The sequence below is a fragment of the Ceratosolen solmsi genome, unplaced genomic scaffold (genome assembly GCF_000503995.2).
Source record: "Ceratosolen solmsi marchali unplaced genomic scaffold, CerSol_1.0 scaffold35, whole genome shotgun sequence".
Taxonomy (NCBI): domain Eukaryota; kingdom Metazoa; phylum Arthropoda; class Insecta; order Hymenoptera; family Agaonidae; genus Ceratosolen; species Ceratosolen solmsi.
In genome coordinates this window covers 7,593,784-7,608,344 of record NW_011948423.1, presented here as the reverse complement: position 1 = coordinate 7,608,344, position 14,561 = coordinate 7,593,784, and positions in this window count along the sequence as shown.

The window sequence follows — 14,561 nt, the reverse complement described above, 5'->3', positions numbered from 1 at the left end:
AATAGTACGGTGATATATGAGAAATAAAAGTTATAGCTATGCCATAGAAACGATTATTTCTTTTATCAAGTAGTTCTGACTTTCTCATTTAAGCGATATTGTGGTATGTGAAAATTATAAGTTATTGTTAATAATTTCTTCTCCGTATAAGTCCAGTCCGTGCAAATCGATGCTCGCAATTTGATGTAACTTTTATTATAAACAATAGCTATAGTCATAAAAATAAATTAAAATGTTTATTCTTTTATTCATTTAAGATGTCACTTTAGGGCAGCAATTTGAAAAAAGTGAACTCGGATGTAGAAAATCGTGGATTCAGCTATTTTGTGTAGCAAGTTTGAGGGAGCGATGCAAATTTATCCACTTTTTGTTCTGTATTATTGAAATTCTTGATGAAGTCAGATGCATTTCTTATGCCGACTTTAGAAAGTTTTCAATGTAATAGAATAATCTCGCCCAGCTATGAAATTTGACTTTATGATTTTACTAATATGCAGTAAGGAAAGTTTTTTCTCCCATTGTTTAAATCTTTATATATCCATATCGTAGCCAAGTTTTTGATATCGCGCGACATAAACTGCGTTAAGATTCTAAATGAATCGGAGTTTCGGCGTTTTTTTTGATAAATTTATTAGCTTGTAAATCGATGCATTACACGGCAAGAAGAAAAATCAATAATTTCATGTGACTGTGAAAGGCAATTTGAATTTTTTACATGATAACGCGTAAAACGGAAACCGGGCTATTGGAGAATGCGAGACTTGCTTATCGGCGTGTTATTGAATACATAATAAGAGCAGTGTTGGCAGGGCAGCCATAGTAAACGCAATCATTTTCAATGGTCGTTTATAAATTTTTTAAGAGTCGCGAGAGCCAAAGTGGATAAAAATGTAAGAGCCCGATGTCGCTCGGTCGATGACACGCTCAAAGAAGTTAGAGATGCACAGACAGGACGAGATAAAGATTTTCGTTTATTCGTGTGCGCCTATTGGGAGATAGATAAATAGATTGATGGATAGATGGATATGGTGGGGGGGGGGGCGAAAGAGAGAGAGAGAGAGAGAATAAAAAAATTCTCACTAGCTACATGATGTTTCCCAGTTTGAGCAACAGCCGCACGATGGAAACCATTATTGAAATCGGCTTACGCGATTGGCCAAGGTGAAGGCACGGAGAGAGGTTCGCATGATTAAGATCATCCAATGATTCCTTCTCTATAATGATAGGCTCTGGGCTGCTACTTCGCGGACCCGCGCGGGCATCACACACGGAGTGGGGATTATGCCGTGAGTTCATGAGCGAGCGAGTGAGCGAGCCTCCCTCTTTACTCTTTTTTTCGCAAAAAGCTGGGACGACCAAAAAGACAGACGAAAAGAGAGACGAGGCCAAGGGGGGAAGAAAGGAAGAATGAAGGAACTTATGCTAATGAAAATCCGTCGTCTTTTTGGTCTCTCGCTGGAGCCGAGGTTCTCGTTGCTCCTCGATCTTCCTTTTTCTTCGAGAATGTGCAGTACTATTCAAATACTCGGTAATGTAGTTCACCGGGCCCACGAGTCCACGGATTTCGTCACCAAAATGAACATTCAAACAACGCAGCGCGTAAGCACAATCCGGCCAAAAACGCTCATTTGCTTAGAAGACGCAATTTTCAGGGATCCTAGTCAGTCAATAGTTAGTTACTTCAGACTTTATCACTCTCCCACTCTCTCTCTCTCTCTCCCACCCTCCACCCGCCACCCCCTTCATACTACCAATCCTATCATTCGCTTCCTTCCGTCTTCTACCTCTCTCACGCTCCCTACCACCCCCTCCTCACCAAGCCAAGATAAACAATATTAAATGATCGTCGTTCCGTTGACGGAGCAAATTTTTACCTCAGCAATAAGACTAAAATTACTCGTGTTTACATTCACGTGGTTGTCGGGCCGCAGCCTCGAACTCGCTGCGGTGCCCTGGACAAATTCCATCTTATTATTCTCATATACGTGGTTATAATGAAATATTAAGCGAGCGGCCGCGCGGTACGGGACGAACGGCAGAGCCAAGAGCGAGGAACGACGAACGGAGAGGAAAGAACGAAGAGAACGGGAAACGGAGAGAGGCAGGTACCGACCAATGAGGTATGTGCAAGCGCGAGAGACCGACGGATTGAAAAAACCATTTAGCAACTGGCCATTATAATAATACGTGATTCGTTTATCTTGGAAGTACAGTCGTCGCTGCCGCTCAATTTTCTTGCAACTCAATTCTACGCTGCGCTCCTCCCTCCGAACCCCCTCCCCCAATCCCCCAATCCCCCAATCCCCCAATCCCCCAATCCCCCAATCCTCATGACCCCTCGCCCATCTCACCTCGTCCCTCCCTCGCCCATCTCACCTCGCCACTCACCACTCGCCACTCGTCACTCGCCACTCGCCACTCCCCGCGATACCCCACCCCGCCCCGACCCGACAAACATTCTCCTTTTCTACGCCCCTCGACTCAACGTCGACTCAACGTCGACTCGACTCGACTCGACTCGACTCCACTTGACTCGACTCGACTCGGCTCGGCTCGGCTCGGCTCGGCTCTCCACGGCCCTTTCGATAACTCACTTTGCTCAATTTAACCTCTCATTAATATTTTTTTGTCCTTCGAACATTTGCGTGCGCGGCTCCAACAAAGTCTCTCCCGCGCTTCGCGGCCAATCGAGCGCGTAACCTTCGATTCCGCTTAAAGGGAGCCGAACGCGATAGTTCGTCAAGACTCTCGGTTGTGGGGGGGGGGGCTCCGGGGAAAAACGGCGCGACTCAAGGCAAATCGATGCTTTCGCGAATCCCCGACTACCAGTAAGCGAAAGCCAAAGTTCCGAAAATTAATCGGGGGCTTCTTCGAGCGCCAGCGCCAAATGCCTCGCAGTCGGGAAAAAGCGCCGGCAATTGGAAATGATTTTCAGAATAAATAGAATCGGCGGTCGGAAGCAGTTAGTTGCTGAGGCGGACTGTACGATAATACGATGGAGGTACCTCCGCATTACAATATGATCTTGGACTGCAGCTCGGTCACGTTTACTCGATGTGTGTGTGTGGTCCACTCCGGCAGACCTTTTTTACTTCTTCCTCCTCTGCTCACTCGCCTCCGTTTTCTCCCCTTTTCAATCCTTTGTTTAACTTTATATTTCTCACTGTTTTTTCAAAACAGCCATTCCGCCGTGGAAATATATGGCAGTCGATGTTTGAAATATCGCTCCAGTGGAACATGAGAGAGCAGGCGGCCTGGCAACTTCTCGAATTGCCATTGTCAAAGAGCCGAGCGATTATTTCTCAGGATCCATTTTCCACGAGAGTCCGGGATCTCCAATTTTCTTAATAGACACGCGAATTTTTAATTCCCTCGCTGCTGTCGGCGCGGCGGGCTCCCTGCAAAGCGGCTGTGGACTTTTCATTTGGTCGGCGGAAGCGGAAAGGAGGAGGCCTTGGTCAGTAGGCATGAATTTTTATCCGAGCGTACCTTAGAATTTACATAAGCTCCGAGACAAGTCGACACCGTATTATTCTTCCATTGCAATACAAATGCATTAGTATCACGCTAATAACCCGGCGTTCAAGGATGTTTGCCTTGATATTACATACAAGTCCAGTTCGTCCGGCGCGACGCTCTCCAAGCGTATATTATATGAAAATTCTAGGCTCGCTGATATTTTCGATACCACGCGCCCGTGAGCTCATTCTACTCGGTGCCGACCGATGTGTACTTTACGGTAAATAATCCTCATGACGGTTCTTTCTCTCTCTCTCTCACTCTCTCTCTCTCACCCCCCCCCCCCCCCCCCCCACCCCCTCTATCTCTATCTCTGTCTCTATCTCTCTGTCTCTGTCTCTCTATCTCTCATACATACACGCGCGCGCGCGCGCACGCAAACACCAGGCACACCAGACACACAGCCTGTTTCCCCTCTTCCTATCTGCTGCTCTACTGCTTTTTTCAAACCTCCACTCATTCAGACCAAGTCTCTGCCAACATTGCCATTCCATACACCCGAGTACTTTGCTTTGCGAATCTTTTCCATTTTCCTTCTTTTGTCACAGCAACATAACAAATTATTAGAAATGCCATTGGCATGCAGTATATACTTGTTCTCGCATCGAAAACTCGATGCCGCCCACTATATCTGACATTTTATACTCATTTTATACACGACGATTCCACTCGATTTCTTCAAATTCTATAATTATCAAGACAAACATCTCCTAGCTTTACAAAAAAAATTGTATCAAATTGATCCTCAATAATTACCTTTATTCTTCAACTTATAAAGTTTCAAGCAATTTTTATTCCCCTCGTCCTCCTCGCCCATCCACCCTCCCACTCCGTCTCGTCCCACTCTCGCTCGCTCACTCACTCTGCTAAACACAAACAATTAAATTCAATATTTAATCAACACAATACCTTAAATGACCTTTGAAGCTGCTCTACAATAAATTTCATCAATATAATTGTTTATTAAAATCGAAATTTGACGAGAACATGAACAGATTTCGACTGTTTAAAGTCGGCAATTCTATCTTTTCGCTTTCTCATGTTTCTAAAAGTCTATATGTTACATACGCTGTTACAATCAAATACACACACACACACACACACACACCTACACACGTGCGCGCACACAAACACATGCACACGTACACACATCATATTATCAAAATTATTTAAATTCTTTTACTAATTGATCAGTGCTTTTGTTTATTCGAATCCTTAATTCAATTTATTTATCTTGTTAGTTAGTATTTTCGAATGAATAATACGTTATTCCCTCTTTTATTGTCAATAATTTATCCTTAAACATGTATGTAATAATAAAAAGGAAATAGAAAATTGTATTGTCTTTCTAACTTTATACGGAGGAAGTTAAATTTCATTATACGATCTATGAAGCAGCATTTAAATTCATTTCCAGCTTTTGCAAAAAAATAAATATTTTATTGAGCAGTCAATTATCATGATTGTGAACTTATTTCTAATTTGATAATGATCATTAATTAAAATATAAGTGATTTATGCTTTTACGATACAACATGTAAAAATATTTTTTCATTTCAAACTTCATTCCAATATTATTTTAGTTAGGAAATATTCGTTTTCAAACTCATTAGTCTTCAAGTAAAGCTATGGACTTTTTTACAAACTAATTACGTTATTTTCATAAAATATTATAATTGTTTCGGAATTCCTTGTCAATTAAATCAAATATCGTCTTATAGAATTGTCCGAATAATTTATTTACTTTAATTTAATAAAAATAAAAATAATACGAATTTACAAAAGTATCATGTAACAATGAATTTTTCGTTTCGTGGATTATAATATAATATAATTACAATATTTAACAATTTCATATTTCTTATACAGTCGATCATCTTTATTCAATTAATTTATTCAAATAACAAGCAGTCTATGAAGTACAGATATACACTTGCATAATATATAATATGCCTTAGATATATTGAAAGTGAATTATTGTTGACTTTAGTGGTATAATAATACATTGGATTTTATAATTATTTAAATTATGATTATAAAGAGTGTGTAGCTTATGTGGCATGGAAATGCGTATTGAAGGAATTTTCATTTTTTAGAATTTTATTAATATAATTTATGAAATATCGTATGTATGTAAATACGAAGAGGCATCGATGATAGATTTTTGCATTACAAAGCACATTTTCTTCCGTCTCGTTTACTTTTATTAATATGAATATGATGATATTATTTTTTTTATTAAAAATTTTATACCCACGCCTATATAGTATATCGATAATTGTTGAGTTATAAATCAAACAGATAATATCGATAGAGAATTGTAGATATAGCAAATTTTCCAGTTACGTGAATATTTAATACGATAAATATTTTCAATGAGCGCTTTCTTTCATGTCACTCCAGCATTTATTTAATTAAATACATTACACAGATAATACACATTTAAATATTCTAATAAGATGAAATTAAGTTGTTTTTTTTTTGTATTAAAAGTACCAATGTTACGCAAAAACAAAAATGATTAAAAATAGGTTCGTTGCAAGAATAGTTGTAGTAGCTGCAATTTATGCTTATTATAATTTGTGATTTATACCGTCACAGTGATTACTCTTACAGCTACGAATAGCAATTTTACAGTTTTATTGGAATTCTGACAACATTAAACATCAATGTGTAATCTTACGATTCTTGGAAGTGCAATAATTTTTTTTTTTTGCGTATGTTTTGTAACATAAAGATTTTACGACCATGAGAAATGTTTTTTATATGATAAACCAATCATATTATATTGACACATTTACCTCATCTATCTGAAAAACGAATTCGGCTATCATAATTGAATCAGTTAAAACAAAAACAAATATATATATATATATATATATATATATATATATATATATATATACTAAATAAATAAATAAATAAATAAAAAAATATCTATACAAATAGAATCGTATATGTATATAAATTAAATCCTGGATATTGCAAGGCATTTTAATTATCAAATTTTTTGTCGATTAACGCACAAGGTTGCACAATATAAATAAATACACATTTAAAATTATTTTTTTCCAACAGAAATACATTGTAATATTTAACTTTATTATTATCTTATAAATTTTGTTAAAACCTCATTTTGCAAATCAACTTATCATTTCGATACGATCTTGTAAATTTTCTCCATTATAAACATCTTGCTAATTTTAATCTCATTAAGTGGCTATCAATCATATATCAAATATAAGCTATTCTATATAAAAGAATATCTAGTTTAATTAATCATGGAAATAATTCCAAAAATAATTGTAAGGAAACAAATTTTGTATTTTAATGGAGCAAAGTAATGTTAGTTAACGAGCATGAGCCCGACAATTAAAGCCGCTTGATTGTGAATATTCATTCGTAGCAGGTAATCCACTGATCTATCACCGATATTTAAAATACCAATTGGCGATGATATATAAATTATTAAATACCGGTAGTGGCATTTACGGTCGCCGAGCCTGACGGGCGTAGAGAAAAGGTCGCAGAATCCCATGAGGGAGATAATGAGAAATACGTAATTTTATAAAATATTGTTGATGCTGTTGGGGAAGTGCATGGCAAAGTAAATGGTAAGAATTACAAAAAAAGAAAAGAAGAAAAAAAACAAAATAACATATTACATAGAAATAAATTGATCTATTTTCAAGAGACGAAGTTGTGGTACTTGCGAGTTTCAACTTGACCGCAGTTTCACTGATAATGTAACACGCCCAATGAATATATCTGCCAAGTTTTAAGAAAATTGGCTACAAAAGCATGTTTAAAATTTTGTATAATGCTTATACTATATGCGCGTGCCTTTGCTTGTTAATCGGTGACCTCCCACTTTCTCCGCGCACAGCTAAATCTCTTTCAGATTATATTTAAAAATGATAAATGCCAAAAATTCAAGAAACATCTAATTTTAAAACTCCTCTTATTAAGCAAATACTTGCCAATGATTCGTTTATTCAAAAGGTTAAGCAATTATTTATTATTATTTTTATGAATTGGTAATAACAATCTATGTATTTATAATTACAGACGGAAAGTAAACGGCTCGGTATATGCCACGTATCTTTATCGAAATCTAAGATTAAAATTTCCATTCCGACTATTAAAAAATTCATTTTAATTTTCAACCCTAATATATTAACCCTAATACTAAATTATACAAAACACATCATTATTCGCCATAAAATAGGCGAGTGAGTCCATATCATATACGACGAAACAATAGAATAATGAAAATAATAAAAATAAAAGTATTGTTAAGCTTTGCACATAGAACATTAACGGGGTCAAACTTGGCAGGAGATATACAATTTGCTAATTCGTAATAATTTTATGAATCTATATTACCATTATAATGATAATAAAGAGATAATGATTACAGTTGGCGATAAACATAAATTTTATAATTAATTCAGTATTTAGTGAGCGTTAATTATGTTGTATATTTTGCAGGAAGAAAAAATTTAAGCAGTGCTAAGCTTATTTAATTTATTCTCATGCCATGTAACTCAATGATGCAATGGCATTAGTATTTTGCACTTTTTCTTACTTACTACGTGCTTTTTAAATGTTATCATATCATAAATATAAAACTTTTTAAAATAATGAAAATGAAAAATTCTTTGTACATGTATTAAAGTTTATTTCAATTTTTAATGATTGTTGATTGACAAAAATATATACACACTCGAACGCGCCGATATAAATAGCTCCTCAAACTAAAATTTATCTAAGAAATTTTATTTAAATATTAATATGAATTATAAATTTATCTACGCTGCCTCGACTGTACTCCGTAAATTATCATTTATATTAAAATTCAACTTTTATCAACATTTAATTACGTATACTTATTAATAATACATACGTCTCTGAGATTATTATACTTAAGGAACATTTTTTTTTTTTCTTAATTTGAATGCAAAGGAAGGTTGTACAAACGGTATTATAATCAAATAAATAATCAATGTAAGAGAGTGAGAAACCTTCGATTATTTGTAATATTTGTATTTGCACCGTTGTAATTAGATAATTTCTTAACTATGGCATTAAATTTTATTGTTATACATTACGACTTTCATCATAATGCAATATTTGCTAAGAAAAAGCGTTAAAAAAAAAAATAAATAAATATATATATATATGTGCGCATGTATTCAGGATTTTTATCATGCAGTCGTTATAAATTTGATCTTAAAAGTTAAAACTAAAGTCAGAAAACTTTGAAAACGGCCGGTAAGAGAGAATAGAATGTCTGCCATTCCATATGCAAAGAGTATTAAGAGTATGTAACGATGACGTGTTTAAATAAAAAAAAAAAAAAAAAAAATCAGTAATGAGAACGATATTAAAAAAGTTGCGCGCATCTATCAACTAATGGCAAAACTATTAATATAATTTTTTTTTTTAGTCATAACTTTAAATAAAATTATTACTTTTGGAATAAAATAAAAATATTAAAGTTTCTGCTATTAATATTTAAATTACAAATATACACGTATACTATAAAACATTCTTTATAAAAAAAAAAAAAAAGAAAAAAAAAAAATAAATATTAGCAATTTAATGGAAAATTATAAGAGTTGTAATAAAAACGAGTCAAAGTAAAAATAGTAAAAATATTATCGATTTCATACCGAATAATCTGCTCACGCCTATTTAGCAAAACTCTTAATTTAGTTATAAAAACATATAAAAAAAAATTTCCAATAACGATATAATTACAGTAACAAGTTTTACTGCAAAATTGAATTATTAAATCAATTTTGATATCTTAAATATTTTGATCGTATAGCTTCTTTTACAAATTTTGATTGTACATACGATCAACAGTATTAAGAAATAGCTTTAAATATTTTCAATCGAAACCAATATTATTACCAATGAAAAATTCTTTTTTGTTTATTCCACGTCATTAATCGACAAATGAATAAAATATGTTTTAGTTGGATTACAATGTAGGCACTGCGACGCTTTAGCAAACAATTATTATGCATACAAATATTCTGAAAAATAATTATATTTTTAATTATATAAAATCATTATAGTCGTTGTATGTGTTAGAAAATTTATTACGTATGAGTAATATCTTCTTGAAATGGCCCAATGTTCCATAATTGTTATTTGTTCAGTATTTTTTTTTTTTTTTTATAAGGAAATTTGTTCTTGTTAATATTAAAATTATATTTATTCGTGATCAAATTGTAATTTGAAAAATTGAGTTGTGTTACGAATTGGAATCTTTAATTCTTGCTATATAATTTGAACATGTGCATACCAATTTAAAATGGTATCGTAAAAACTTTACTCGAATGTGAATTTCGTTAAAAGTTAATCGTTTAAAATTTTATATATGCATTGAACAATTATATTGATTGATTAGTCGATCGATTATTTCTTACTTAAAATCAGGTGTTAAAGTAAATATCAATTATTAATAAATCTTCAGTCTCGGTAATTGAATTTCACGAGTTGGTTACCCAAACCCCCAACCCCCCGCCACCAATCCCCCCCCGCCCCCCGCCCCCCCCCCCCCCCCCACACACGCGCGCGCGCGCATATATTGTGTAAGGTCAAACGAACCACCGTTATTCATCAGAAAACATACTTATCAGAAAATATTTTATTCATAAGTTTTAATTTACATTTAATTTTATGAGATATAAAATTTTTGCAGCATTATTTAAACTTCATTATAAACTATGATATAAGCTATATTAAACCTCTGAATATCTTAAATAGTTTTAATATATGTATGTATATATATATATATATATATATATATATATATATATATTAATTGCGTACATATTAAGTAAGTTTTACCTAAAGAACAATAAATATGAAAATCTTTAAAATCATAATTTCTTTGCATTCACAAATTTTTAATGTTAATACTATATTGCATCTATGATTTATAAAATTCCCGGTTTTTAAGTATTTCGGTTGAAATTTTAGTCCGAGATGTTGAAATTGAAATTGATGTTTGGCTGAATCGGCGCACATTTCATCAAACTCATTGGTGTGATCAAAATCAAGATTCATTTTATTTTATTTCATTATTTCATTGATATATTGTAAGGTAGTTTGAGCTCCGATGCTACCGAGCTCGATAAACGTTTTGTGTAAAAATGATTAAAACTACAATATGCACATAGCTCATTGATGTAAAAAAAGAGAAATTTTTTTTTTTACTACATCCTGAGCACTCTGCTCGTTCACATTGAGATAATAATTTTCGAACGGGCTATTAACGCAATTACAATTACAATTGTACAAGTAATAGTGGTGAAATAAGAGAATAGGCGAATGTAATTGATGAGCTTGTATTATTGGACGTTAAATTATTTCACCCTCGATCCACCTCCGACAACGAGGCTTGGATCGGCCTTAAGTATCTACTTAAGCTAAGAATAAAGTGTATTTAGCATTAAAGATGCCGAAAGTCAGCTGTTTAACGCGGCTGTTTCTCGCTCGTTTTGGACGCGTAGTCTCGCCAAAATAGCATTTATTTTTCTTAATGTTCCGAGCACCTTTATTATGATTTTCTGTCCGGGCAAGTGCGATTCGGGAAAAGAGATAAGCGAACGGGCGCAAAGGGATGATCGGGATGTTTGAGGAGATTTACATTATTCGTGGTCCGAAATCCGTCGCATAAAACCGAATGAACGTCGATGCGGAAAAAAGCAGAGAGGTGCAGCGCGCTTTTATAGAATTCGTGGCGAGCCGGAAAAAAAAGTCCTGGCTCCTCGCAAATTTTGATTACTCCATCGAGCCCGTGTATCTGGGCGTCGCGCATCGGCGAATTAGGTTTTATTCGGCCGAGGGTCGCGCCACCGCGTATAAGTTTTGTGTATGCAAAAGCTGATCCAGCTCGCGCGCCGTTTCTCATCCGCGGAAATCCCCCCACGTATGAACGGCCGCCCTAGCAAAACGAAGGGCGAACAAAGGGTGAAATACAGAGGGCCTATATCTAAACAGCGGAGGCGCGCAAAACGTGCTAAAACCCCCCACCCAGTACGTGGATTAAAATTGCAGTACACGCGCTACCTCACGAATTGCCAGTCCCCATAGCCGCCCTGACGATAGCCAAGATATATCTCTTCGGCAAATACGGACGAATTATATCTGGCCGTTCCTCCTCTCTTGCCACTCGTGTCGCCCTGGGCTGCCTTAGCCAACCCTAAAACCCTAAACAAAACTCACCAGCTGCCCCCGGTGTCTCCCTATCGTCCTCCCACCTCATATACCACCTCAGCCGATACACTAGTCTACGCTTGCCATCGGGCCCGTCGGTGCTTTAACAATTTTTTTGTTTTTTTTTGTTTTTGTTTTTGTTTTTTTGCTTACTTTTGCTCCTCCTCCTCCTCCTCCTCCTCCTCCTCCTACTACTACTACTACTACTACTACTACTACTACTACTACTACTACTACTACTACTACTACTACTACTACTACTACTACTACTACTACTACTACTACTACTACTACTACTACTACTACTACTACTACTACTACTACTACTACTACTACTACTACTACTACTACTACTACTACTACTACTACTACTACTATTACTACTACTACTATTACTACCTACAACTTCTCCAATGTCACCTAACCCACTCAACGATCTCCTTAATCCTTGGCCATATCGTTCGTTTCTTACATTACAGCGGCATCCTTACACCTTGTTTGCCAATTATTCATTCGCCAGAAGGATCTCGAGCGCTTTCTCGAGATTTTCCAGCCCCTCTTTTTATGCACGTAAAACTGTAAATATTGAGATATCGAGGAGGTAAAGGGAAGGGAGCGAAGCTACTTATCCGGGAGTTTCGAAAGTCGGCAACGTCGAAAGGAAAATGTAATAAGCGGGGAAAACACTTGGCGCAATCGGAATTTATATTCTATTTGTTCAGTGAGCACGATTTCGGGCCCCTACATTCTGTCAAGAGTTACCACACCGTTTTCTCGGCTCCGGTGGCTGGTCGAGGAACTTGTAAGTAAAAAAAAAATATAAAATGTCAAAAAAAAAAAAAAAAAAAAAAAAAAAAAAAATTCATTCTATCAAGCTCCGAGGCGCCCTATTATTATAAGCTCCGTGTGCTAATATGCCACGAAATCAAACATAAAAGTATAAAATTGCGCGCTCGCGCACTCTACCATATATATATATATATATATATATATATATATATATGTATTAATAATAGGCTCTTGTGTATCTTGTGTGTTGGTGAGTGATGGTGGGGATGGGGGGGGGGGATATGCGTGGTGTATGGGCGCACGCGCAACTCCATATATTTATTTTATGAATTTGGGTGGTAGGCAATAATCGTCGCATTGCGCGAATTCTGTCATTATGCACGGACAATTATAATAATTATTTGCCTTTTGCGTCGTAATAATTAATATGGGCCGAGCAACGAACGCGACACAATACACGTAGTTTATATGTGGTGCGGATATCGCGCCATATCGACGTAACATCGTATCGCATATCGCGCTTTGCAATTGCGCTACCCAATCGCCCTAATCATTCGTGCGCTTCAGCAACAACGTGCGCTTCCCTCTTGTTTGTTTAGATAGGGTCCCGATATTATTATTATGCCCGCGTCTGTCAATTAATTAATTCGTTAATTAGTATTAACTTTGAAAAATAAATCTACTTAATGCAGTATCTATACCTGTAATCAAACTAATATATCGCGAGGTATTTAAAAAGCTGGAGCACAAATATTCTATTTAATGTATTTAATTGCCGTTTAGAATAGTATTTCGATGGAAATTTTCGTTCTCTATTGGGGTTGGGCTTTTTGCGCTTAGCAGCCAATAATTCCAAGCGTTATTTTTCCTCGCACTCGACGATCTAACGCCTTTATTAGGTAAATCTATCACTTGTTTTTTTTTTTTTTTTTTTTTTTTTTTTTTTCCCATTACATACGTTTGCCTCATACTTATATCCACGAAAAATCGTTTCTTATCACTTCTATAATTAGTCCAATCTATTTAAAAGACCCTTACTCCTACGTATCCCAAATTTAATCTAAATTTAATCTAGGCTACTCTCCAAGCGTAATACTAATTTAACTACTTCAATTCTTCATGGATGTATTTTCTCCCCTGCAGAACAAGCTTCATCTGGTCTATATCAATAGACTTATCAGAACGATTATCAATGCAGAGTATCGTATAATTTTGAAAGAGAGGCGTTGACCCTACAAGTATGCGTTAAAAAATTGAAAGTACATTGGCGATATTTATTATGGAGATGATTGAGTTTAAGGCGGCCTGAAACTTATCAAAATCCTGGGAAATTGACGAGTGTGAAGATTAAGAATTGATAAAATTAACGGGGCAAGGGGTAGGGAGGGGATGGGATGTAGGATGAGTATGAGCTTGGGGTTGGGAAGAATGAGGAGATCCCGATTGCAGCTCCAATGATGACGGAAGCCGAGTAGTTAGTTAATAAGTGGTGCGATTGGCCTTGAAAAAGAGAGAATTTTGGAGAGTGTCAAGAGCAACAACGGCTTTATTTAGCGAATAATGTCGCGTGACTTTGTCGGGCGAGCGGGGGCGGAGGAGTGGGAGTGGGAGTAGGAGTAGGAGGAGGATGACGACGACGACGACGACGACGACGACGACGACGACGACGACGACGACGACGACGACGACGACGACAACGACAACGACAACGACAACGACGACGACGACGATAACGACGATGAGGTGAGCGTTGGTAAGGGGAGGGTAGGAGAGAAGACGGTGGTAAAGGGCGGCGGGGGAGGGATGAGGGTAGAGTGGGCGGGTGGGAGCCGGGCGAGACGGCGAGGCGCGCGCGAGCTGAAGTAGATCATAAATAATTTCTGATACGGCGTCGTTAAAAATTACCAAGTTTAATATTAAATAATTCATTTTAATACTGGCTGCCGAGTATTGGCCTCGGCTGGCGCAGCCTCGCAGCGCAAGTCGCAGCGCCGAGGAAGAAGCGGCCGTGGTGCAGG